This window comes from Cydia amplana, chromosome 23 (genome assembly GCF_948474715.1).
Source record: "Cydia amplana chromosome 23, ilCydAmpl1.1, whole genome shotgun sequence".
Lineage (NCBI taxonomy): Eukaryota > Metazoa > Arthropoda > Insecta > Lepidoptera > Tortricidae > Cydia > Cydia amplana.
In genome coordinates, this window is record NC_086091.1 from 7,749,545 (window position 1) to 7,776,924 (window position 27,380).

The window sequence follows — 27,380 nt, forward strand, 5'->3', positions numbered from 1 at the left end:
GGAGCCGCACACGCACACGTCACGCAAGCGGTGTGCCGTCTCTCATAATAATCTGTATACTACAACGCCGCACGCGCACGTGTGCACAGGCCTTTAAACTTAAGGACATATCTGGGCTCTAAATTATCCGACATCAATAAATACGCCGTTAAGTGGAGTTTCTATTTCCACGAATCGTTAATTGGAAAATGGAGCGGAATTGTTTTACTAACAATAGTTTTGCAAACTACTAAACTATGAGAATGTATTTTGTATTTCGAATTATTTATGTTCGTTTTTGCTTGATGGAATATTGGTATAGTGCGAGATAAATATTTCCATATCTATGTTACAAAGCTTATTCAGAAACGTGTAATGCAAAAGTTTTAGTATTTGTGAACCTAATTCCAATAGATAACAGATCGATTATCACCTCTATTGCTTATTGCGACATTGCCTACTATAGTGTGTCAAAGGACTGTCTCATTTCAAACATAGAGAGAAGAATCATACTATCTTTGTCTTACACTAGTACTAGCACCCAAAAGAAAAGGATGAGTATAATTTTTTTTGTTCCTATTTACTGACAAATTAGTTTGATAGTACTGGGGCATTAATTTTAATTTAATTTTATAAAAGTTACCAATCAAAGTGTATATATGTCAGATAGTCACTATTGCATGACATGTCCTGCCTCGTCACCACTACGCGCACTCAGCACCGCGAAAATCGAAATTTCGTTATCTGCCTCTCTATTACTCGAATATGCAAAAGTGATACGAGTAGGAGGCAGATAAATAAATGTCGATTTTCGCACCTCGACCTCGCTCGACGCTGTTGCCGATGAACATACATCTATTCTGTTTTATTAGCAAATTGGGTGCCGGGAACCCACTCGGCGGGTTTTCTGTTACTACCTAGTCGCTTTCCGGGAAAACGCTGAGATCGGATACGAGCCTAGAGCAGTGGTTCCTAACCTGGGGGTAATTACCCCCGTGGGGTTAAAACTGGTATTTTACGGGGGTAAATAAGCTAACCTAATATAACGATACAACAAACGTACACGTTTTATTTTTTATCACCATTGGTAGGAGAGGTAAAGTCAGGTTCCCTAGTTAGTCATAGGGGTGACCGGACTGAAAAGGTTAGGAACCACTGGCCTAGAGCTACAAAAACGTTGGCAGTGAATTGAATGCGTTAAGCAACGTATGGCGCTTTTGTGCAAATAATGTTACAATCTTTTTAAGTGGGTTTTAAACCTATGTTCGTCAATGTTTTCTATAGAGTGAAGTCAAGCCAAGTAAGTAAGTAAGTAATTAATATAAGTATACTCTTAATAGGTCTCTCGCAGACCCTGGGTCCCGGCCATTTGGGTGTTGTTGTGAAGCATCCCAATTCTGAAACAATAATTCATTAATTATATAATCAGTAATGACTGATACAAACTTTTATCGGGAGCTGAACAGCTGACAAAGTATTAAATGAATGTCTAAGTGTAAGGCCTGAGTGGACGCTCGAGTTGGGCGTGCAGCGGGGCGGGGCGTGCGGCGTGCATGTTAAACAAATGCAAGCGTAAAGGAGCGGCCTTAGTGCACGCTGCTCAAATTACTTGTGAGCCCAACGCCACGCCGCACGCCGCGCCCCGCTGCACGCCCAACTAGAGCGTCCACTCAGGCCTTAGTGTAAGGCCTGAGTGGACGCTCGAAGCGGAGCGTTCGGCGGGGCGTGCAGCGTGGCGTCGGGCGGCAAAAGGCAGTTCATTCACTGCGCTCGACCAAATGAAAATTATGAACAGCCATGATTTGCCGCTCGCCGCTCCACCGGTCGCGGCCAAACAACATATTAGTTGTAATTCAGATTCGTGTCCTTACCCATGTATCTGGAGGAGGTCCTGCTGATCCTATGTAACGTAGTTTAGACTGTAATACATAATTGTTAAAATAATTTAAAATCATATGTAGTGTTGAGGGGCTATCCTGGTGTCTGGATGCTGAATATGAACTCCAATGTAGTTACTATGAGTTTAATTATAAAAAATATACAAAAATGTAATGGAGCCGAGTCATTGCCGCGGTGGCTAGTAAGTAAGTCACGTGATCACTTGGCTGCCCCCCACTGGAACCTCACCCCGCGGTCGCCCTGCTGGAGTGGTACGCGACATGTAGCTTTATGACAAAACATTCAGCAAGCGTGTGAAAGTGGGTAAAACTATTAGCTTGGCACCCCTGCATACAAATATATAGAACCACTTGCTAACACTTTTGTTACATACAGGTGTTCACCCTCTTGCTTTGAAACCCACACAACGCTCAAGATTCCACTTTTCGAACGAGTCGCTACGCTCGTGGTTCAATTTTGGAATCTCTCGCTTGCTCGGATATCAACTTTAGCACGAAGGTTAAAAACAACTTTGATCTCTTGTAAGTAAAAGTAATAACTAATTTCACACTATTAACTCACATTTATAGACGGGTCTATCGCGAAATTTATTTTATTACCTTGATTTAGCGACGTTTCGACACAGGTTTCACTGGTCGTGGTCGCGGCTAACTGATGTCCCAGCAAAATTTGTGCAACTAGGCACCCGACGAAACCCGCCATAGACACTTCTATAAATGTAAGTTAATAGGTACCTATGTGTTCAAAATGCGATAGTTTTAAATATTATAATTTCACACTGCTGTCAGTTTTGCTGTTCCTTATTCTAGATATCAGTATTAAATGTGTAACAAGTAATGTTAACGTGGTTAACGTACAGGTGGTTGATATTGTGAATAACGTGGTGGACCATGCTGGCGTCCTGGAGGACCTCGAAGTCCAAAATGCGCTCCACTTTCAAGTCCGGAAGGTCCATATTGTGTTCCTAGTGGTCCGAATCCCGAGCCATATTGTCCAGGCGGCGGTTCATCATTTTGAAACCCAAATTGCCCATGTGGTCCATTTTTGAATTGTGGTCCATATTGTCCAGGCGATAAATCAAGCGGTCCACCAAAATTATATTGCCTTGGTAGTCCATTTCGACCAACAGCTAGACGAGGGTGTTGCCCAGGCGGCATAGCGCCTCCATACAATTGACCAGTCGATGGTCCACCAGGTGGTCCAAAAGGTCCATATGGTCCTTGTTCCCCTGGTGAAAAAGCTGATCCGGGTCCATCTGGATCTGGTCCACCCGGTCCATAAGGCCCATTGGGTCCGTATCCTTGTTCCCCTGGTGGGACAGCTGGTCCGGGTGGTCCACGTTGCGGTTGGTCGGATGGTCCATAATAAGGTCCAGATGATCCATATGGCGGTTCTGCGGGTGGTACTTGTCCAGCAGGGGGCCCGGGAGATCTCGGTGGTTCACCCTTCTGAAAAAAAAATTGAGCTAGAAGAATTTATGTAAGTAGGTACATTTACTATGATTATATTGCTAAGCAAGTGCAATCGCTTGACCCTAAGTGTAAGGCCTGAGTGGAAGCTCGGACCGGAGCGTTCGGCGGGGCGTGCAGCGGGCTCGGCAGTCGGGCTCACAAGTGATTTGAGCAGCGTGCACTAAGGCCGCTCCTATACGTTTGCATTTGTTTAACATGCACGCCGCACGCCCCGCCTCGCTGCACGCCCAACTCGAGCGTCCACTCAGGCCTTACACTAAGGTGTGTGTGATCAGTGGCGTAGCTAGGCGTGGGCGAAGTGGGCGGTCGACCCCGGCCTCGCGCCCCAAGAGACTTTGGTCAGGTTAGATTTAGGTTTAAATCATGGTCGAAAATATAAGTTAGAAAGTTTTAAAACCTAGATGTATAGTCAAAGAATTTAATTTCAGTACCATTTCGTACCTTGTCACTGTGACAATCGATATGAAAGCCGCTAGGGACCTCATACTAAAAGATAAAAAAAGAAAAAAGATAGTTTATTCAAGTAGGCATATTACTATGCGCTTATGAGCGTCAAATAAAGCTACACCGCCGGCTCCAACCCTACACCTCTGCCTCGATAATTTAAATCTCCCCTCAATTGGAGGAGGGTATCCCAATATGGGACCGGCAACAAACACGGCGGTACACATCTTTACAGCGGGCCTATTGTCAGTGAGACAAGGTACGAAATAGTACTGAAATTAAATTCCTTGACCGTAGGTATGGCTTAATAATACCAAATAAGGAGTTCGACTAAGATCGGACACCGGGTAAGATCGTATGATTCAAATTTCTGCCTGTTGCGTGGCTTTTTTTTTAATGCTGGCAAGGTGATGCAATGCGCTGTTTTGTCCCGGGCATTGCATCACCTTGCCAGCATTAAAAAAAAGCCCCGCAACAGGCAGAAATTTGAATCATACGATCTTACCCGGTGTCCGATCTTAGTCGAACTCCTTACATACTTACATTTGAGTTTTCTGGGGTCGGTGATCCTAGTACACCCTAGCAAAAAACGGTTAATAATTACTTTAAATTCTAATTAATGATGAAGATCCTCAAAAATTGTATCGAAACATGTGGAGCATTTTTTCGACTTAATAAAACGTGAGTAAGTACCATGTTTAAAAATTCAATTTGTTTTAATAAATCGTATTTTTGACGTGCAACCGGTTTTTTAGTAGACACAAAAACATTTTCATCCTTCGGGCTATATAAAATATAAAATAACTCACACGCGAACGTAGGTATCTCGTTGTATTTTTTTTATCATTACAAAGAGCTATTTAAAAATTGTCAGTGGTAAAAATATGTTTGTATTTCATAGCCTATCTATAGTCTTTTGATAACACATATTTAAACAAAATATTCATGCTGTCGACATATGATCTGAACGGGATTCGAACCCAGGACCAAAACTTTCACGGGAGAAGTTACTACTGTACAGGCTAAACCGATCGTCGAAATAAAAAAAGCTTACGTTTTCAAGCTCTTCCGGTGTAGGCGGAATCTGTTTAAATCAAAGTTTGTATTTGGCCACCATTACAAAACGAACTATGCATTAATAAGATTTAAATACGAAATAACAGAAATTATTCTACGATTTCAGTCACGTCAGGGCCATTAGGGAAACGTTGTCGACCCTACATTTATAGTAGCGGTGAAAAAACTGTAATCAGCCACGGAGAAGCGTGGCTTACTCCTCGGTTTCGTCGCGTCGCTACAAGTACCAACAAGTACATGCGCCCCACACCAATTTTGGTGTCTAGCCATAGTGGTTGCCGCGCACCGCTATGGAACGGATGCCTGCTCGCGGTTGCGCCACCTAGCGGTCATATCTGTCGTAATAAACGCGTGTGAATCTTCTGTACCTAGATAGTACTATTATTTATTCTGTGCCACGGATTTTCTTTGTACTTGTACATGTATAACCTCTTCTTTCAAGTCATCAAACTGGCTGACTTTAAAATAGGATAACTTATTTCCTAAATATAAATGTCAACACTTACTTCATCAGCCGCCTCGTGGCTATTTTTTGACCAATAACGTGCCAGCTGAGAAGTGATTTTTTTTTAAAGATTGTAGAGTCTGTGCGGAAACAGAGGAGTCGTTAAATGTATGGGACCCAATACATTATACGACTCTTCTCTCTGAACTTTAAATAAATGTCATATACTAAGAAAAAGTGACCAAGGCCTCCAGTGCCCTAGGCTGGAATCGAACCAGCATCCTCTGCTATCGCGGCTCTTCTCTCTGGTTCAAAATATAGAGGGGGGGGGACACATTTTTTTTTCTTTCGGAGCGATTATTTCCGAAAATATTCACTTTATGAAAAATAAATTGTTGAAAACCCCTATTCGTTTTGAAAGACCTATCCAACGAGGTATCGTTGGATAGGTCTTTCAAAACGAATAGGGGTTAGTAATAACGTAATAGGGGTAACGAATAGTGTGGGGTACCACACTGTAAGGTTGAACCGAAAAAAATGACACCCCAACTTTACGTGTAGGGGAGGTACCCCAAAAACATTTTTTTTCTAGATACTCGTATTATTGTACGAATTTGTTGGATTTATTGGTTTATATATCCATGCCAAATTTCAGCTTTCTAGCACTAACGATAACAGAGCAAAGCCTCGGACAGACAGACGGACATGGCGAAACTATAAAGGGTTCCTAGTTGACTACGGAACCCTAGAAAGCAAAGGAACTTACCCCAGGGCTTGGGCCCAATACTGATGAGGGCTGAAAATTCATTCACAAAATACATATACATAGGTACTACTGCCCGATTCGAAGTTTGAGATACGACAATTAATAGATCTAGAAACGATATGGATTCGATGTGTCAGTGTTAAAAGTGACGTTTTTGTTTGAAGAATATATTCGTATTATTGACCTCTTCTTCCTGTATTATTTGTATTATTTTCTGTAATGAGTGTGCAATAAAGAGTATTTGTATTGTGTATTGTATTGTATATTAAAGTTCGAATCGGAACCTTAGGTAGTTACATAAAATAATGACGTAAATGTTGGACTTGAAGAATAAAGAAAAACAGCGTATTCCCATCTTAAAGGGACGCCTCTAGTATTGCGGGTGTCCATGGGCGACGGTAATCGCTTACCATTCGATTCATCTGCTGGTTTGCCTCCTGGGCCATTTTATTTAAAGTTGTCCCCTACACTTTTTTTTTATTTGTCGATTTCTATGTTATTTCTACTCAGAATCACGAGCTCTTTTTATCCTAATACGAGAAAACAAAGGGTCCCAAGGTTTTTATTCCCATTCTGTTACCATTTTTCATAGACTTTGTATGGCGGTCACCGAATGGAAAAAGATCGAAAAATGTATGGACATTTTGGGACACTTTTTTTCTCCTATTAGGATCAAAAGAGCTCGTGATTCTGAGTAGAAATAACATAAAAATCCCAAATTTGAAAAAAAGTTTAGGCTTAGGGGACAACCTTAAATAAAATGGCCCTCCTATATCATTAAAAAAACTACCTATTATTTTTAGGTTTTACTGCTATTATCCATTTCATTTTTGGGGATGCCGGTAGACCGGAAAGGAGACAATATGAATTGTACCATGGACCCATACCTACAATGGTGGGAATATACAAACCACATGAAAATACAAACTAAAAACTTAGAGGCAGGAATAGAAAACACATTCTAACCTGTGATTTCGGTGGACTCCACTGTTTTCTACCTCGCGCAAGGAGCTGATGCTGTAAAATAATAGTAAATTGTTAATTTCCACCATTGACATATATATATATATATATATATGTATATATATATATATCTCAGGACTAGCCTTACGGGCAATAAGAATGGAGCATAAATGGGACCAGTAAAGCGGTGTGAAAACGCTTTAGTTGATGAGTTCGGTCTTACAAATATCCATTACGTATTAAGTTCTCGTTTATTAAGACCCAAAGACATTGTAAATTGTGTTTCTTCAAAACTCTACGCTATACAGATCAACAATGTCAAGTATCAAGTATGTGGCATCCCTACCACAAAGGGTCTGTAAATCGATCATCCCAATACACGGTCAGACCACAATCTGGGACCCTTCGTCGTTAGTGTGTGTGGCAGACCATTCATTATGTCTTCCACAGAGTAATATACTATTTATTAAATAGATAGAATAGACATACAGCGGAAGGTACAGAAGTTTGAATGACAAAGGGCCTATTGAGAAGGGGAAGGCTGGGTAATCACGAACGCTGGGTAATCGCGAACGCAGCTATTTCACTATGTTAGAGAGAGAGATAACATGATTTCTCTCATCTCCATCTTAGAAATCACGCCATCACTATGCGATCACTATCCTAGTGCGAGCTCATACAGTCGCCATCAGATATATCGGTACACGCCTATATTGTCAGGGTGTTAGAGTGCGTGTTCAGATATTGTGAATAGAGATGCCCCGAATAGTAGTTTTGGCCTCGGCCGAATACCGAATATTCGGCATGAGATGCGAACATTGTGAGTCACAATTATTATGAAAAGATGAAAACTGTTCGCCAACAAAGCACAACGTTTGGTAAGATATATTTTTTGTAAAACAGAACTAATGATTAATGAATGTTGTTATTAGAGTCAATGAAATCAGACCCATGATAAAAATAAAACATTTCATAGGTAATCAACAAATGCTTCAAAAAGGGTCTTCCTATTTAACAACTTTCCATTTTAAATATTACATGTGCCTCATTTTTGGTAGTTTTTTTGTGTAATTTTTCTTCGGCAAGAGATATTCGGTATTCGGCCGAATAGTAGGCAACATTCGGCCGAATACCGAATATTCGGCTAAGTGGCCGAATAGGCCGAATACCGAATAGTTGCCGAATATTCGTGGCATTTCTAATTGTGAACACCTTGGCCGCTCCGATATATCTGAGGGTACTGACTGTACATTTGCTAAAGTAAGGATGCCAAGCACGAATCATTTAGCACAGTGAACCACCGTTTGCTATCTCTATCGCGTGATCATAATATTGCAGTCCCGCTGAAACTCAAGTATCAAGTGATTTCGTTTGCATTCTTCATAATATTATTATTTTATTATTTTTTGTATACCACATCGGTGGCAAACAAGCACGGGCCGCCTGATGGTAAGCAGTCACCGTAGCCTATGGACGCCTGCAACTCCAGCCAAACTGCCGAATCCGACACAAGAGCAGCCGATGCAACGGAGTCACGCCGTTTTGTCGACTAAATATGTAATTAGTGTTTAGTTTTAAGTTTATATTATGTATATTAGTCTGTAAGGTATTTGTTATATGGGCCTTGTTGCCTGATTTAAATTTCTAAATAAAATTTATACGATTTTTTTTAATTCGATTGTCACTAGTAAATATTACGCTCATGATTTCATATTCGTAGAGTTCTACAATGTCGAAATCGAGGATATACCTACAGAGTTATTTTGTTATATCTGATCATACTTTGAGGGCTGATTATGCACGTCATGCTGAACAACTTTTATTCCATAAAAACATTGACACCGAAATCACCACAATGCCAGCAGTTTTTTTAATTGCGGTTTAGTGTAAGGCCTGAGTGGACGCTCGGAGCGGAGCGTACGGCGGGGCGTACGGCATGGCGTCGGGCTCACAAGTGATTTGAGCAGCGTGCATTAAGGCCGCTCCTATACGTTTGCATTTGTTTGACATGCACGCCGCACGCCCCGCCCCGCTGCACGCCCAACACGAGCGTCCACTCAGGCCTTACACTTAGAAGTTGGTCCCATGGTAAAAGTTAGTCCGCTTCGACAGACATTTTCCTATTGAGACACACCTCTTAGAATATAGTCGGACATAACAAGATCGCACTGGATATCATACCCTTGAAACCTATATCATACCCTTCATAAGAACCTTACATTTGAAGTCACTGAACCAGAATAATGGCTATCATCAATCTATATCACATTGATATGGGTGAGAGAATAGATGACATTTGAATCAAGCATTTTAAGTAAAATAGCCATAATTTTGTACAAATTGATTGTGGGTTATGTAAAGTTAGGATCCAAGTTAGATAAATGACTTTTAAATGCGTTTGTATGAATACGATTCAAACATTATAAAATGCAATTAATTTCAGAATACTTGCCACGTTAAAATAAGCTTACCGATAATAGTTGTTTATTTTACAAGGGAGCAAAGTTGTTATTTAACCCCCTGTGCTAATATTGATACCCGAGCCAGCGAAATATTCCACAATTTTATTGAACCACGAGCGTCGAATATTGAAGGGGTTTCTAAGCACTAGGTTTAAACAAACTTTGCTACCGAGTGGGGTGCAATTTTTTTTTGTCACACCGACGCGAGGAAAATACTATAGGTATGTAAAACAAATGAAGGTTATTAAAATAATAACTTGCATTTTGACGTCTTCCATTTATTCTAAAGCGCGATCTTCTATAGATGTTTTTAGTTTCCGTTGCTGGAAACGAAACATTTCTCACAGCCTTCGCCATTGCTGCGTTCTGTAAAAATAAGGGGAAGTAAGGTCAATACGGGTACGGATAAGTGAGTGGCCTTCACATTGGGGCCTGTTTTCACATTGATTAGTGTTTATTGCGAGTTCATACATCTACCACTAAACGCAACTAATTAGGTCCATGATCAGTCAAAAATATATATTTTGGTCGGCAGATGGTCAGCAAGCAAGGAGTTTAGATTTTGCTGACTAACTGAATTTTCTGCTGACCAAAATATACATTTTGTAGGCCAGTAAAATTGTACCTAAAAATAAGTTGTCATTAAGATAAACCTCTCTACCTATCTCCTGTACTTTTAAATGTTAGGTGTCTGTTTAATTATATCTTTAATTTAAAATTTAATTTGACTTAATATTTAAGTTTACATAAATGCTTCCATAACTTCTTTCTCATAGATAAAATTCTGCTAAATAGACATGCTATGTATGTATGTACGGTAATATGTATTATTAAGTACGGTGTTATGTATGTATATCAGGTACATGTATGGTGCTAAGGCGTATAGGTACGAAGAAAATATAGGTTTTTACCAATTTAGACACGTAGGTATACACTGGCAAACGCACTTTTTCAATAGAAAAAAGCGCGATATTCAAACTTTCTATGGAATAATTAACAGTTCGCGCCTTTTAAATTTGCCGCCTTTTTCTACTGACGGAAATGACTTGCCAGACTATACCTTTATTTCTAGCACAAATAAGTAGATACTGTTTACCTCCATTCTTTGCATTGCCATTTCCATCATTTGACTGCCTGATATCTATAGGTAAAATAATTAAAGGATTTAAAAAATATATATTTAAAAAAATTGTATAAAAAAATTATAAATACCAATATTAGATACCACTCGCTGTTGCTGCAAATCAAATCTTGGTCTTTGCGTTGGTGCAAATTGACGGTCAATATCTTCCTGCAAATCGTTAAATAAGTACATTATATTAATAAATATTTGGGACACAGATAAACCTGTCCTAAAACTAAACGAACTTAACGAACTATACTAAATATGTCTAAGTTGCGATGCGAGCGATCTCTTCCAGATAACTTACACAACTTAGACATATTTAGTATCTAAGTTGTGTAAGGTTATCTGAAAGAGATCGCTCATTAGCGATAAGATCGCCTGTTGTCTGCTTCTATCATTAATGAATGGTTTTTCTTTAAGCTGTATCTTTTACTGAGGTGTGCCAAATAGTAAATAATAAATATGAGACTATTGTGATCATTTCTAGGGTTCCGTACCCAAAGGGTAATTAAAAACGGGACCCTATTACTAAGATTCCTCTGTCCGTCTGTCTGTCTGTCATCAGGCTATATCTCATGAATGATAGCATATTTTAGGTCAAATTATTTCAACTTTACTTTTAATGCGAATTATAATCTATTTAATTTTTTATTATTATAGTAATTTATAGTGATATAGTGAAACTACATTAATTTAACCTGTATTTGTAGATTGGTCTGCACTACTTCAGGATTCCAGTATGGTGAAAACTGAAAAAAAAACCAGATATCTATGTCAGACAGCATGTATTTTTTTAAAAGGAAAAAGGACTATTCAAACTTTTTTCCTCTCTGGATATTATTGGCATCATGGAAAACATTTTTATAAAAAAACTACGCCTCTTCCTTTGGCTTTTTGATTTTTATAAGAATTAGAAGCGAAAAGCTTTAAATGGTGCTTATTCTTATAATAAATAATAAATAAATATAAGATAACAATAAAATTAAAACTACCTACAAAACTAAAACTACTACTTAAAAAAGGAAAACTAAAAACCTATATCTAAAGAGGGCCCCTGGGGCATAGTACCAATGATACTGGCAGCATTTCCTCGCTAAATTACAACGCTTATTCGTTGAGCGAGGAAGCTGCCAGCTCTTTTGTCCCCAGTGACCTCAACCAGCCGTTTGGCCAAATATGTAAATCAATTTTGTGCTCCCGGACCCCACGGACCGAGGGTCTCGACACCAAAAGGAACAAAGTTGTAATTGGCGTCGAGACCCCCGTATTTCCGCCTCTTGAGGGTCTCTTTTATTTAGGTTATTTTATTGTTATTTTATACTTATGTTGTTGTTCAATAAAGACTTTTTAAATAAATCTAATACCTTTAAACGAGCAATTCTTGTTTATTTATTTATTTTTTATTTATTTATTTATATATATATATATATATATATTTCGGGGATCTCGGAAACGGCTCTAACGATTTCGATGAAATTTGCTATATGGGGGTTTTCGGGGGCGAAAAATAGATCTAGCTAGGTCTTATCTCTGGGAAAACGCGCATTTTCGAGTTTTTATATGTTTTCCGAGCGAAGCTCGGTCACCCAGATATTAAATATAATATGGGACAAATCTCAACAACAACAAATCGACCGCAGGGTCACTATCGACTAGGCCAGACCGGTTGTCTTTATTGATTAAAATAAAATAATACCTACCCCAGAACTAGGTAGCTGCGGCTTTATTGGCATACCCTGAAACAGTTAGTTGTTAAGTTAAACAATCATCATATACGAGTATGCCAATTAAATTAGATCCATAAAAATAGTTTTGAGGAAATCCACAGCAACCTGGAAATAGTTTTAATACCTTAATTTGGTCCTTAATGCGTGTTATCCGAGTTCGCGCAATCCCAACTGTAGGTGTGCATAAATTTTGGGAGCCTATGGCTCATTTAGCCGGCGCGCGAACTCGTATACGATTTTAGTTACATTGCGGACCATGGTTACAACAATTCAGCCGACTGATCAAATGACGCAATGTAATGAAACTCGCTGTGAGTTCTCGCACCGTCTAAATGAGCCCTTAGGAGATAAACTTTTCCTTGGGCCATACCACTAGATGCTGAAGGAACCCACCATCTGATGGTGCTTGAACCTTGTTGGTAGTGTCAATATAATTGATTTAATTACGAGGGCATTACCAGCAAGGTTTAGTGGATCAGACACTAGTGAAAAGGCGTTTTCGGATTTTTAACATGATCATAACAATAACAAATAAATCCAAAATGGCGGCCATTTTTTACGACTGACTAAAAAACAAACTTAATGTTTCATTAAAATTTAAAACAATAATAGTGAAAACACTACTAATGCATAGGTATAACTTTAGCTTAGTACGAACTCTCTCAAGTAGCCCAATTCAGATTTTACAACTTTTTACGGTTTTGATCTGGTTTTGATACGACCTTGATGATCGCTCACGCTGATTGGAGCAAGCTAAAGTAAGCTTGAGATGCACGCCAACCACCAAGACATATAAAACCATAACAATTTTTAAATTAGAATCGACCTCCAGTAGTGAATTATACACCGTGAGCTCGAGTAACCCGACTGATTTTAACCACGCATTCCTGGAGTCATATGGAGCAAAAAAAATAACGTTACTTGTGGTAAAATTCGGCAAAAAAAAATTGCGTGTGTATTTTTTACATGTTGGCGAAAAAAAAACTTACAATTAATTACTTACATTTTTTTATTTCTATCTAAGTCACATAGCGACAGCGTCGCAGCCAAAAAGGCGTTTTTCACCGAGCTATTACAAAAGCAAATTTTCACAAGAATTGTCATTATCCCATTATCTCTAAAGCAAGACCGATTTCAGAAAACTATGTACGACATTCTTATAGTCTTTAGATGAGGTCAAGAATACAGCTTTAAAATCTGTCGGGTTATCCGAGCCCACGGTGTATACTATTGAATGTATAATATAACTTTAGTACAAAGCGCGGGGTACCCTTTGCTCTTCTTCCCACACCTCACGAGCGTGCTGTATCTTAATTTGCCGCGCCCATTCCTAAATATACACAAAAATGTAACATTTTTACATAAATCAGGTACTAATTTTTTACATAAATCAGCATCACGTCAAAAAATAAGATTCCTCTTAAGTTTCGTACGGCCCGATTCGAACAATGCTTACAAGAAGTCACAGCGGTACGATACCATGATCTCAGTGCCAAAAGTGACATTTCTTCAACCGAAAGACGTCGGTACCCGAACAAACTTACGTTTAAGTCATTTTTCAGAAGTTGTTTCTGAAAAAAAAAACAATAAACTGAAATAAATGTCATCTTAGGTACTTATACAAAAGAAAAGATGACTAAACCCTTTAAGTCAAAAAGAGATCTCATAATATCCTTGAGAAATTTGATTAGAAATCATCAAATACTTATAATAATTGAAATGGAAGCTTGATTTGGTAGGTAATATTATATCAAAATAGGTAAGAATATTTTGCGATAATTTCTATAATACGTACATGGTATTCGTCTTTAGGACCGTCGGCATATTTTTGCTGCAATTAAATAAAGTTATTTTAATTTTTTTTTACCTTGTTTGTCAACGAAATCAATAATAATGTTAACAATGGCTTTTATCGCGGTAGAGTCTGTGCGGAAAGAAAAGAGTCGTGGAATGTATGGTGTCCAATACCTAAATTCAACGACTCTTCTCTTTCCGAACAGACGTTTAACACACTGATACGTGTTTGCACGTTACTCCGATTTAAGAGCGTGACAACGCGTTGTGCGTATGTATTAGCTATGTCCCGCTCGCACAACGAAGAAGCGTGCGGGTTCACATCCAATTTGTAAACATCGCCTTACCCTTAAACCCCGAAGAGTAGCAATTATTACCCAAAATAAATACGAAACAGGTACCTAACCATCATCACTACATAGTATAAAACAAAGTCGCTTCCCGCTGTCTGTCTGTCTGTCTGTATGTTTAGATCTTTAAAACTACGCAACGGATTTTGATGCGGTTTTTTTTTAATAGATGGAGTGATTCAAGAGGAAGGTTTATGTATAATTTGTTAACCCGTCCGAAACCGGGGCGGGTCGCTAGTAAGGAAATAAAATTGAAAATAAAATACATTCTATAGGTGCAAACATTAAAAGCTATTAACATTAATAATAAAAGAACTTACCCGCAACAATGTGCTTTCTCTACGAAAATCACCCCACTAAAAGAATGGCCAACATTAATTACTATCTTAGAGGGCTTAGCCAACATGACAATCATGATAGAAAACGCTAATCAAAACAATAAATGATATAACCATTAGGGAGACACTCCTGGGTTCGGGCAAACTCGGCTCCGTTCGGCTCAGCATTGCTCCGAGCAATTATTAGGGTTAACACAACTTGACGTCCCTTTGCGTGCATGACCACAGATAAGAGAATGACTTGAATTTTGACAACCCTAAATAGCCGAAAAGGATAGTGCCATAAGTTAGAAAGGGCATGATTTGACCTTGAATCGCTGTCAATCTTCGGTTTTGTAGGAAGTATCCTTTCTGTACGGTAGTACTCTATTACTTATTCTGTGATATAAGGAAATAGTCACGTGACCATTCTTGGCATCTTTTATCCCGATATGTTCTTTTCGTTTAGCGTTTGTTGATATTAGTTTGTCATCTTAGCTAGGCCCCCAGGTACAAATGGGTACAAAATATTGAAATATAAAATATTCACCTTATCCAATTTATTTAATGTAGAATACTGAAACATACAACAAGTATTAAATTTATTCCATGTAACTGTATTTTGGAATTTTGGAATCCTACGCTTGAACAAACTGTGCCACCGAGTGAACACATTTTTTTTACCACACCAACGCGATGAATATAATAACTGGAAAACATTACATAGCAAACCCAAATGAACGCTATTAAAATATTTATCATTCAAAATCATCTTAAAAATCAATTCCACCAGCCAAATGAAACAACCCAAAATTTGCATCTAATTACTTTGCCACTCTCGTGGATAAAATGCAACTTTATCATTCGTTTTTCAAGTATCAAGCGAGCTGGTGTGGTGAAAATATATTTACACACCAGACACAACAATGACAATGAGACAGTAATTTTTCCACTTTTACTCGTAAATTTATTCTAAGCTTAATAAGGTCGAGCAAATATATTTTTGGAACGTCGGCTTGTAAATATGTGTGTGAACTCGACCGTACGTAGGAACATGTCCTAACCGTAGTCGTCTCATATTACATACTCGTATCACTTAATGTGATCCACATCAAACGGCACTTTAACACTGCTGGCACTAATGTTCAATTAAGGCACTTAATCACCCCTCTCAAGTTGCCTTTTCCGTTGGTATCGGTATTTCATTGATAAGCTAAGTACGGATACGGTGGTCGTTCTTGTACACGTGACAGCGTGATAAAACGGTGTCCGTCACTTTCAATCGCGCTCTGTTTAAAGGTGATGGACATTTTGTCACGTGGATAAAGCCATCCATAATAGGCCTGGGTATCAGATAAATAATAAATATTATAGAACATACTAACAAAAATTGACTATATCCCACAGTAAGAAGGATTCTGTTGTGGGTACTCACGAGTACAGACAACAACATACATACATATATACATACACAACATTTTTTCCCTTTTTCAGAACTGTCCCGTTTTTGAAGTTAAATAAGTATAAAGTAAAGCAAATCCAAAGTTAATGTCTTGTAAACGTAGTAATCAGTGACCAATCTTACTAAATCACGGATATTATCGCCCCCTTCCGGTTCCGGCGGTGGTGGTGGTGGTTTTTTCTATAAAAATAAAAAAAAAACATTTTAAAATTATTTACTCGAATCACACTACGCTGTTTTCAAGTTATGCCTTATAGGGATATGCATGTATTGTTTCTGCCAAGTCTAAGTGTAAGGCCTGGCCGCGTAGCCAACGTGCCAATCACTAACGCTCCGTAGCGATCGAAACGCAACTGTCACTGTTGCACTAATATGGAAGAGTGATAGAGGGACACAAATCGTTTCGCTTTCGAAGCGATAGCGATTGTAACCTTGGCTAGGCCGGCTGAGTGGACGCTCGAGTTGGGCGTGCAGCGGGGCGGGGCGTGCGGCGTGCATGTTAAACAAATGCAAGCGTATAGGAGCGGCCTTAGTGCACGCTGCTTAAATCACGCGTGAGCCCGACGCCATGCTGCACGCCCCGCCGAACGCTCCGCTTCGAGCGTCCACTCAGGCCTTACACTTACTGTCAGAGCTAAACTGGGCGATCCCAAAACAATCCCAACCATATTTAATTACAGAAACGGGTCTACCGCGATATAAATTAATTTGTTTTAATTGTCTTTCCGTGACCAATAGTGTAACTCAGCTGAAACGTCGGAATTTAAGGTAAAAACAATGAAATTATATCGCGGTAGACCCGTTTGTGTAATTTAATATGTGTACAAAAAGCGAGAGTTTAAAGAATTCCAACCAAACAGAAATGTGCTAGGATGTGTTTGTCAACCCATTCAGCGCTAGTCACGACAGGTTGTCGTTTGCCTCTACGAAGCATTTTCGCTACATACCGGAAAACCCGTGTTATCGGCTACGACGTAGCACTACGACTGTTAAGAATTTGTAAGCATTCTTACTATTACAATATGTTACATACTTACTACAATTTGCGTTACCCTCCTCATAATAAATCTATATTAGGGTGTTTCACTTGTGTATGGAGAAAAAAAGTTGTGATATTTTTCCTGACTTTGCTCACCAATCGAGTCTCCCCACTCTAAAAACTATCTAGGTATTTCAATTTTCATAATAATCGATTAACGTTTAAAGGTTGCACAAATTGAAAATATGGAGGGACCCCATACATTGCGTGAAAATTAACTATTTTTTTAATAACAAAATATAATGAACTGATACTAAAATCTAATGAAAAAACTGAATTTTGCGTCTAAAACACGATAAAACCACTTTTCCTTTGGACACAGGTGGAAAAACTGAAAAATCTTAATTAGAACATTTACCAAGTAACCAAAATCCATGTTAACTACTAATTTTAAAATTGATTTATATGTAGAAGGTTCAGTATCACACTACTCACCGCTTTGATGGTAGCCGCACCATTTTCTACCCTCCGATGTAGAGTCGTTGGTTATTTGAGAAAACTTTGTTGAAGTTGTGCAACCTCTAAATATTCACCGATTTTAATTTTTTTTTGGTACCTATATAATATTTTTGAATCAGGAAGAACCAGAATTCGAGCAAAGTCAGATGAAAATCGAAAATTCGGAAAAATGAAACACCCTAATATATATTATATATCACCTATCATCACTTACAGGTCTTTGGAGGCCGTTATTATAGTAATCATCGTATGCCTGATCATCGTTCTCTACCAATGGAAGCCAACTCTGAAAAAAAACTCAAAGCATTAATATGTTTTAAGGTAAGATAATATAAAAGATAGTTTATTCAAGTAGGCATAATTACAATGCGCTTATGAACGTCAAATAAAGCTAGGTAGACCAACTCCAACCCTACACCTCTGCCCCGAGAAGATTTCAATCCCCCTCAATTGGAGGAGGGTATCCCAATATGGGGCCGGCAACAAACTCGGCGGGACACACCTTTTCAAAAAAAATTACATCTTGTTGAATATAGGCCCTATGGTGTAGACTGTAGGGAATCAAAAGACCGAACGGGAGTTTACGAGGATTTTAACCAAAACATAAACAATTTATCGTCTTTTATTTACCCAATGCCCTATATATATATGTGGTAAAAAAAGTAAATAAAAGTCGCTTAGCTTGACGAATTTCCTACACTGACCTGCTTGTTCCTATCTCTATCGCTCGCGCGTCATTACATCGCAAATTGCGGGCATTTTTCTCTGTCACTCTAATTCATTGGAGTAAAGCCCTTGCTACACGGTCGTCGACAAGCCCCTCAGACCGCGAGGCCTTGGTCTGAGCGCCTACCGCGAACCACGTTCGACGTGTTGCCTCCCTGTCACACTTACGTACGAATTTACAAGTGCGACAGAGAGGCAACACGACGAACGTGGTTCGCGGTAGGCCCTCTGGACCGACCGTGTAGACAGTTGTTTCCAACAAAATTTAGTTTGAACTCCGGACGCCCTTGGCAGTCAATGACAATGAGCGATCGGGTCAGCAATATAATTATGCGCGTGCGATAAAGATAGGAACACGTGGGTGAATGTACCTTTCTTGTGCGTAGTGTACTTTCTTTAATAATAATATATATTAACAATATTCCTCAAACAGCGAAGTCCTTAGAAAAACGCTTTGAGGTTATTTTTAAACATGTTTCTACCCGAGCTTCGATTCAACGGGCAACCTATTGAAAAAAGATCAAAGACTTGTGTACATTCAAACGTGGAAACCCACAAACTCACTAGTAAATTACATTTAGACACGATTTTGCTCTCAATCGTTGGGCAGCTTTGGTTTTTTTCATACCCACAGAGAGCAAAAAGCATGTGTATTTTTAAAAACATGACTTTACCTATACATTTTTATAGTATTTGTTGAGGGAACTTTCCATTAACAATTTAGGCAAAAGTATCGCTATTTATGGAATAGGGAGTTAAATATCAGAATTTGTATAACAAATCGGTTTAAACCCAAATTACAATTGCTTTAATTGCTTATCGTAAAAAAATTGAATAAATCGTACCTACTTGGAACGTAAAATGCTCTAGTGCAGAAACGTATCATTTTCTGGACACCTTTTAGAACGACAACGACCGTCTTTCCAAGCATGATAAATGAAAAATCTATTTCATCATATCAAATCCGCTCATACAATTTCACGAGAATCAGTTGAGAATTGTGACTTGTAGAGAAGAACATACGGACATACGAAAGCATTTTTGCCAAAGCTGAAACAGAGATCTTCGCTCGGTCGATATCGGAATCTCTTAACGTGACATACAGGTACCTAAACTACAAACATTTAATCATACTCTTCATAGTTTGAACATACCACACAATACACGACGACGAGACTTAAAACAAGTGAGTCTAAACCGTAAAATTATTCAATGTTAGTACTTATGTCTCACAACAGTTTAAATTCGATTAGTTTGAACATAATTCTCTATCTTACCATAGAGAAATATAAGTAAAGAAAGAGTGGTAACTCCATACATCAGTTTTCTTACCAAAACGCGAGTTATTTCGTAGTCGACATCTAACGTCAAGTAGTGGAACTATCAGTTCACACGAGATGTTACAAGTTTCGCTACTGACGAAAAATGTACTGCTAAAACCATTTACAACTAATATTATAAGCGGAAGGAGTTGAAAATAGAGGTTCAGTGAATCCGGTTATAATATTAGCTGAAAATTGTTGAGCATTAGAGTTTTACTTTGCAACATCTATTGTCAACTAACAGAACTGATAATGTCCGCTACTTCACGCTAGATGTCGACTACAAAATAACTCGCTTTTTGGTAAGAAAACGAATGTATGGAGTTACCACTCTTTCTTTACTTATATTTCTCTATGATTGTACCTAACTAACTTGTAAGGACACGACACAAATCTCAGACCCTTGCTTTAATGAGGGTTCCCAAGTTACAATGTTAGCTCAAACAGTTAAGGTAACTTGTGAATTTCTAATTGGGTAATAAAAATTATACGCTGGCCTCTAGTGAAATTATACACTCGGGAGCGATTAAAGCCCGAAAGTGACCAGATTTGATTGCACTTTAGTGTGTACAGTAATTTACATAGTGGCCTGATTCTATACAAGCTTCTATATCTACACAATAGTTGATATTAAACGCCTATCGATACGATACTTAAATGATGTATGGATTTACGGAACCAACGTGACTTTTTGTTCACATTTGTCATCTCCATAAAAAGATAGTTAAAGATAAAAATAGTTTATTCATGTAGGCATATTATAATGCGCTTATGAACGTCAAATAAAGCTACACCGGCTCCAACCCTACACCTCTGCCTCGAGAAGATTTAAATCCCCCCTCAATTGGAAGAGGGTATCCCAATATGGGACCGGCAACAAACTCTGCATTGGGATCGGCATTTACTATAAAATTTCAGATACAAGTTTTCTTTGAGATACAATTTCTAGCAACGAAAACTAATACCAGACAGAAATATTACTTAAATTTTGTTGCCAAGTTTAAATTGAGAGCGTAACTTTTATTGCCAATATTGCCTTTTCATATTACCTACATTGATAATATTGTTTTTGTATTGAGTAAAGGATGACTCACGTTAGACCGGGCCGTGTCCGGGCCAGAACTACCAGAGCTTCGTTTCTTCGTCTGTCATCTGTCATAGTACAGTAAGCGCCGAAAGCTCGGGCCCGGACACGGCCCGTTCTAACGTGAGTCATCCTTAATATTATAATTTTTTTATAGGTAAGTTTCTCGATCTTATTGGTTTGTATAATATTTCGTATAATAAGGTCATAGAACGTTTTTGGATCACATTCGTGTTATTTAAGGTACCTATTAGAAAAATGTAACGGAAGGATTCAAAGTCAATAGAATATGATAGAACATCTAGGATTTTAGCGTTTACGTAAAGTGCCAAATACCTAATAGGTAAGTTCGTATTTGTACCGGTACCGGATATTTGTGGACGGTGCCCTAGAGGCCTAGACCTAGACCTATCTACATTCACTAAATAGATGAATAGTTATCTATAAATGCAGCCCAGTGAGTGAAGAATAAATAAAGAAGAGTGTACTTAATTAAAATTGTTAGGTAATTGTTTTTATACCACGTCGGTGGCAAACAAGCACACGACGCGAATGGTGGTAGCCTGCACCGTAGCCAGCCGACGCCATGCGCGTTGCCAACTTCCTTTTTGAAGATATTTTATGAACAATTCACGCCAGATAAAACAAAAACCGAGAAATTTTTAACGGAATCCGAGAATCTCCTCATTACTTAATAGTCATAACTGCCATTAAAAATTTCATTCAATTCTGTACCTTATTCTTATGCAATAAATTCCAAATTTCAATGGCTGTTATGGCGATAGAATACGACGAAAAATGAATTGGGGAAAAATTGGATCAGATGTGTTGCAAAAGCCCTCTTGAATGGCTCAATTTCAACACATGCCTATCGGGGATTGTTAGATGCCAATGACATCTGTGTCTGATAATTCTGATATACATGGCAGGCTTAAGGCCTCATGTTTCAGGGGGATTTCGAGAAATGATTTTTTACTAACAGGGGGGATTTCGTTCCACACTTTACGCAGACAAATTAAAATGTACCGAAATTCGAATTTCGAATGTGAATTGCAATGTAGTCTGTGCGGAAAGAGAAGAGTCGTGAAATGTATGGGATCCAATACATTCTACGATCTGCGGAAAGAGAAGAGTCGTAGAATGTATTGGATCCCATACATTTCACGACTCATTTCTTTCCGCACAGACTCTAACAAGGACACACCTATTTCAATAGATGGAAAGGATTGTATGGAGTACCTGTGGAGAATGCAACTTGAAGATTTATTATATTGGCAAGGTGCGAAGTCGGAGGAAGAAGTGGCGCTGGCACAAATAAGTAAATGAATAAGGTTACAAATTGAGGGCAGAGGGCCTACCGCGAACCACGTTCGACGTGTTGCCTCCCTGTCACACTTACGTACGAATTCACAAGTGCGATAGAGAGGCAACACATCGAACGTGATTCGCGGTAGGCCCTCAGCACCCAGCCGTGCACCTAGCGAATAACTTGTTATTCACAAAGTGCAAAAAGGTACCTATTTGAACAGTCAACCTATCTTAGAACATTTTTAGGGTTCCGTGGAAAAAACGGAACCCTTATAAGATCACTCGAGTGCAAAAAGGTACCTATTTGAACAGTTAACCTATCTTAGAACATTTTTAGGGTTCCGTGGAAAAAACGGAACCCTTATAAGATCACTCGTGCGTATGTCTGTCTGTCCGACCATCCCCTCCCCCCTTATCTCCGAAACTACTGTCTAAAATTTTGAAAAAAATACACAAAATTGTTCTTTACCCATAGATGACAGGAAAACCTAATTGAAAATTGGGTAATGTACGGAACCGTTGGAACGCGAGTTTGGCTCGCACTTGACCGGTTTTTTAATAAAATAATGTGACTAGTTTTGCCCGCGGTCCGCTCATTTATTTTTATTTGAAATTTCACCAGTCGTTGTGAACTTGTAAATGGGTATACTCTGGCGGTGTGATATGAAAGTGTACTCGTTTTATGGAAACCGGATACAAATGGGGACTTAAAACCCAAGAGGTGTCATGTAAACCTTTTATGGGGGCTATTGGTGACTGCTTGGTAAGTCAATACCTCTATATTAAGTCTATACTGCTTCTGGCGTTAAGTTCGCCTTTATAGTACCTACAATTTTTACTGTGCAATAAAGTTTAAATAAAAAAAAAATAAGGCAACAGTAAGGTAAGTGTACTAATGCTCGACATGCTAATGCGACATGCCCAATAGATGACACCCTGCTGTCACCTCTATTGACAATGACTTAATTTTCAAGATGACATATACCTACTGGGACCTCAACGAGCACCTTACGTTTACCTTACAGTATATACTATATAAGTACTATATTTATTTAAAAAGCGCTGGTGGCTGGTGGCCTAGCGGAAACAGCGTGCGACTTGCAATCCGGAGGTCGCGGTTTTAAACCCCGGCTTGTACCAATGAGTTTTTCGGAACTTATGTACGAAATATCATTTGATATTTACCAGTCGCTTTCGTAAAAACTAGTGCCCACGCCAATTACTGGGATTAGTTGCCAAGCGGACCCCAGGCTACCATGAGCCGTGGCAAAATGCTGTGGGACAACGCGAGGAAGATGATGATATACTATATTTATTTCTCTCTTTGCACGTAATAAAAACTGTATAATAATATTATCTCAGAGTATAATTTCAAAGCCGTTGAATAGGATTTCATATACCCTCCTTGACTGGTGTACGCATAATAATTTCATAATGCCTTCTACGCGGCTGCGGCCGTAAAGTTTGATCGTGAAATTTTAAACGTCTTACCCATGTTGTACTTACGTTTAAATGTACTACATTAGGATTATTCAAAGGTACAGTATAGACACGGGTCATACAGAGTGATTACGTTCACGTCTGCAACTTAATTTTCAGAATTGGGTACTTTTCTCTACTTAAAATAAATTATTTTGTCACCGTGCACGATATAAAGCACCAGATAATTTTTAGAAAAAAAAATATAGATAGCAGTTATTTTTAAATTCTGCTTCTATTTAATAAATTGAATTGAAACATAATAAGTAGGTGAGTTAACTGTGACGTCACTACACACGTTTTCATATAAATTCCATATTAGAAAATCGTTTTGACAGTTCTAAAAAAGAAGCTGATTTGACTTAGGAAAGTAGCCAATTACTTATAGAACATGATTTAGATTTTAGATTTATTTATTTCATAATATGAAATTACAATATAAATTATTTTACACTAATCTATACGAATTTATATTATGATCGTCAAGTAGGAAAATAACAATTGATTATAATTATACAAATGTCAAGCAATACACAATTTAAAAACCTTTATAAGTAATCAATTAATCAATGTAAACCCTTAAGCCTACTTGTACCATCCCACTAACCCGGGGTTAAGCGGTTAAAACGTTAACCTAGTGTCAAATTGTACCCACTGGTAACCATGGTAACTCCAGGTATAACCGGTTAACCCCGGGTTAGTGGAATGGTGCAATGGAGCCTTACGGACATACTTATTTTGCAGTAAATATAATTCACTATTAATACACCAACCCCTAAATTGTAATAAATGTTTCTCCCATAGGAAACATCAACATATATTCTTTTAAAATGTATGAAACAAGAATGTTTTTTTTTGTGATTGGTCTGGTCTGTTGATCGCACCCCAAAAAATTTGGCCCAGGACCCAGAAGCTATTAACTTTTGTCCATGAGAATGACAACTTTTGTTTGCCACGGGAGTGACAAAATTTCAAAGTCTAAGTGTAAGGCCTGAGTGGACGCTCGAAGCGGAGCGTGCAGCGTGGCGTCGGGCTCACTAGTGATTTGAGCAGCGTGCACTAAGGCCGCTCCTATACGTTTGCATTTGTTTACCATGCACGCCGCACGCCCCGCCCCGCTGCACGCCCAACTCGAGCGTCCACTCAGGCCTTACACTTAGTCACTAGGGAAGTGATATGATGCCCATTTGAAAATTTATGAAGAGAAGTTACACCAAATACCTTTAAATTTGGATCTACTGGCGGCTCCAAAAACGTGCCACTTTTCACAAACTCCGAATTTAGAGGGAAACCCTTGGGTTGGCATTCCCCCAAAACGAAGATGAGAACAACGGCCTTCAGTAAATACATGAGGCATACTGGGACCAGAGATAACTGAGTTAGTTGAGGTAATTGCTTATTTGCGAATAGATAAGACTGTAATGAATTGATTCGATTTGTGGGCGTATTAGATACGCTAAGTCGATGACTTATAAATCTTATAATCAAATGCAACGCGTCATTGAAATGCTTAAGATATACACGAACCTAGGCGCCACCATAGAATAAATAGTAGTACTAGGTAGAGAAGGTTCACTCTCTAACAAAACGGGTCAATTACGACAGATATGACCGCTAGGTGGCGCAAGCGCGAGCAGGCGTCCTTTCCGTAGAATCTGACAATAAATGATTACTTACTTACTTACTAGACACCAAAATTAGTGTGAGCCCCATGTACTTATAGCGACGCGACGAAATCGCGGAGTGAGCCACGCCTGCGGCCAGCATACAATCGAAGTGGCGCTCTCATTTTAAAGGATGACTCTCGTTATACCGGGCCGGGTCCGGACCAGAGATTCCGGCGCTTAATTTTCTATGACATGTGCCGCATCACGTGATGCTTTATGGCTCATTTACACGGCGCGCGAACTCGTATACAATTTTAGTTACATTGCGGACCATTGAGGTGACATCAATTCAGACGACCGATCAAATGACGCAATGTAATGAAACTCGCGTGCGAGTTCTCGCACCGTCTAAATGAGCCCTCACGATTGCCTCTTTACGTGGTTTTCTGAACCTTGCACTAGACTTTACGCCTCAGCAGTCATAACGGCATGGAAGCTTTAGTTAGGTAGGTAGTCATATCGTCTTTATTTGTACCCGTCGCCCGGGTCAAAGGTCACTGTTTATCACCTGACATTATGATTTTATGACCTTTATACTATTCCTACAGCTTGGTAAGAGCCGATCGTTTAGGCAAGCGGTCGGCAACCTGTCACTTGCGGCCCGCGAGCCTTCCTGGCTATTATGTATGTAACATTGACAAACGACAATGTCTGATAAAGCCATAAATGTTAACAAAGCGCGGCCCGCGTCAATTTCGTTAGCTACTATGTGGCTCTTGTCTGCTAAAAGGTTGCCGAGCGCTGGTTTAGGCGGATGTTAATCCAGATCTACCAAATGCGATGCGATTACACATGTTATCCTAACTTCCTATGAACAGCTGCCAGGCGCCCTAAAAATAATAAAGTAAGGATCAGATGCATCAAACTGTTTGTAACTCTGATTACGCTCTTTAGGCTGTATGGTATAGGCATTTTTACTATAGTGCGTTAATTTTTGGGTTTCAATGAGAAAATAGTATTTATTTATTGTGCGGTTGGTTTTCAAATGTGCACTAGACTTCAAGTTTTAGTAGTCATATCGTCTTTATTTGTAGATATGTCGCAGTCGGATCGTATAATCCGCCGTATTTACATTACGGCTAGCCGTTTTCTAAAACGGGCGTTTTGAAATGCGGCGGTTTAACGATTAGCCGGATTGAATGCGGCTGAATGAGAATCCGCCGGAATGTATTCGGCGCCATACGTTCTTCAACACGGCTAGCCGTAATGTAATACAGCGAGTCATTAGCCGCCGCTTTGACAGTTTTTAGTTCCCATTTTTAACACTCGTGGCGCTGCCTGACATAACAACAGCGGAGCGGGGCTCCGTCTATTTAAGTTGTGAAGGAAATGTTCTGAATAAGAAACACATGTAGTGCGGTGGGACCATGGTAAAAATAAATTAAATTGCAAACATTGTCAAACTCCGGTTACGTAGGCGACCGAAAGAACTGGTCACTCTACAATGTAAATAGTATTACGATGCGGCTAAACGTGGGCCGCCGAAGAACGTATCGCAATGACAATCCGGCTAATCGTCGAACCGCCGCATTTCAAAACGCCCCTGTTTTAGAAAACGGCTAGACGTAATGTAATATGGCGGATTATACGATCTGACTACGACAGATACACGACCCCGGGTCAAAGGTCACTGTTTATCACCTGACATTATGTTTTTATGACCTTATAACGTTCTTATAGCATGTGCTAAGGAAGTGTAGTGTAGAACGCTCAGGCGGCTATTAGGGGACGCAAAATTTTAGTTTTTATATCGAATTGTTGCAAATGCCGTGGAAAAAATCTAATGGTACAACGGGACTTAATCGCGTATCTAAGTTTTTAAGATTTACCTCCGACGTTTCGAGGACGGCGTTGTCCCCGTGGTCTCGGAGAAGACTGGCTTAAGTTGACATCAGCATCTTCTAACCGCGCGAGTTTTTCGAACTACCCGCACTTGGTCTTGTAATAATGTGTAAAATTCGTGAAAGTTTAAATCAGTGTAATGGTACCTAGTTTTTATATTGAGTTTTTAAC

At 39.1% G+C, this 27,380-nt stretch overlaps 1 long non-coding RNA gene across 1 annotated transcript; it reads right to left on the minus strand.

Moving 5' to 3' along the window:
* Positions 1 to 9,767: 9,767 nt before the first annotated feature.
* On the minus strand, positions 9,768 to 11,383 carry LOC134658739 (uncharacterized). The gene is made up of 4 exons (XR_010097722.1): positions 11,332 to 11,383; positions 10,733 to 10,798; positions 10,604 to 10,648; positions 9,768 to 9,873 (listed from the first exon to the last, which is right to left on the minus strand). It is a non-coding gene; the product is annotated as an uncharacterized LOC134658739 (long non-coding RNA).
* Positions 11,384 to 27,380: the final 15,997 nt, after the last annotated feature.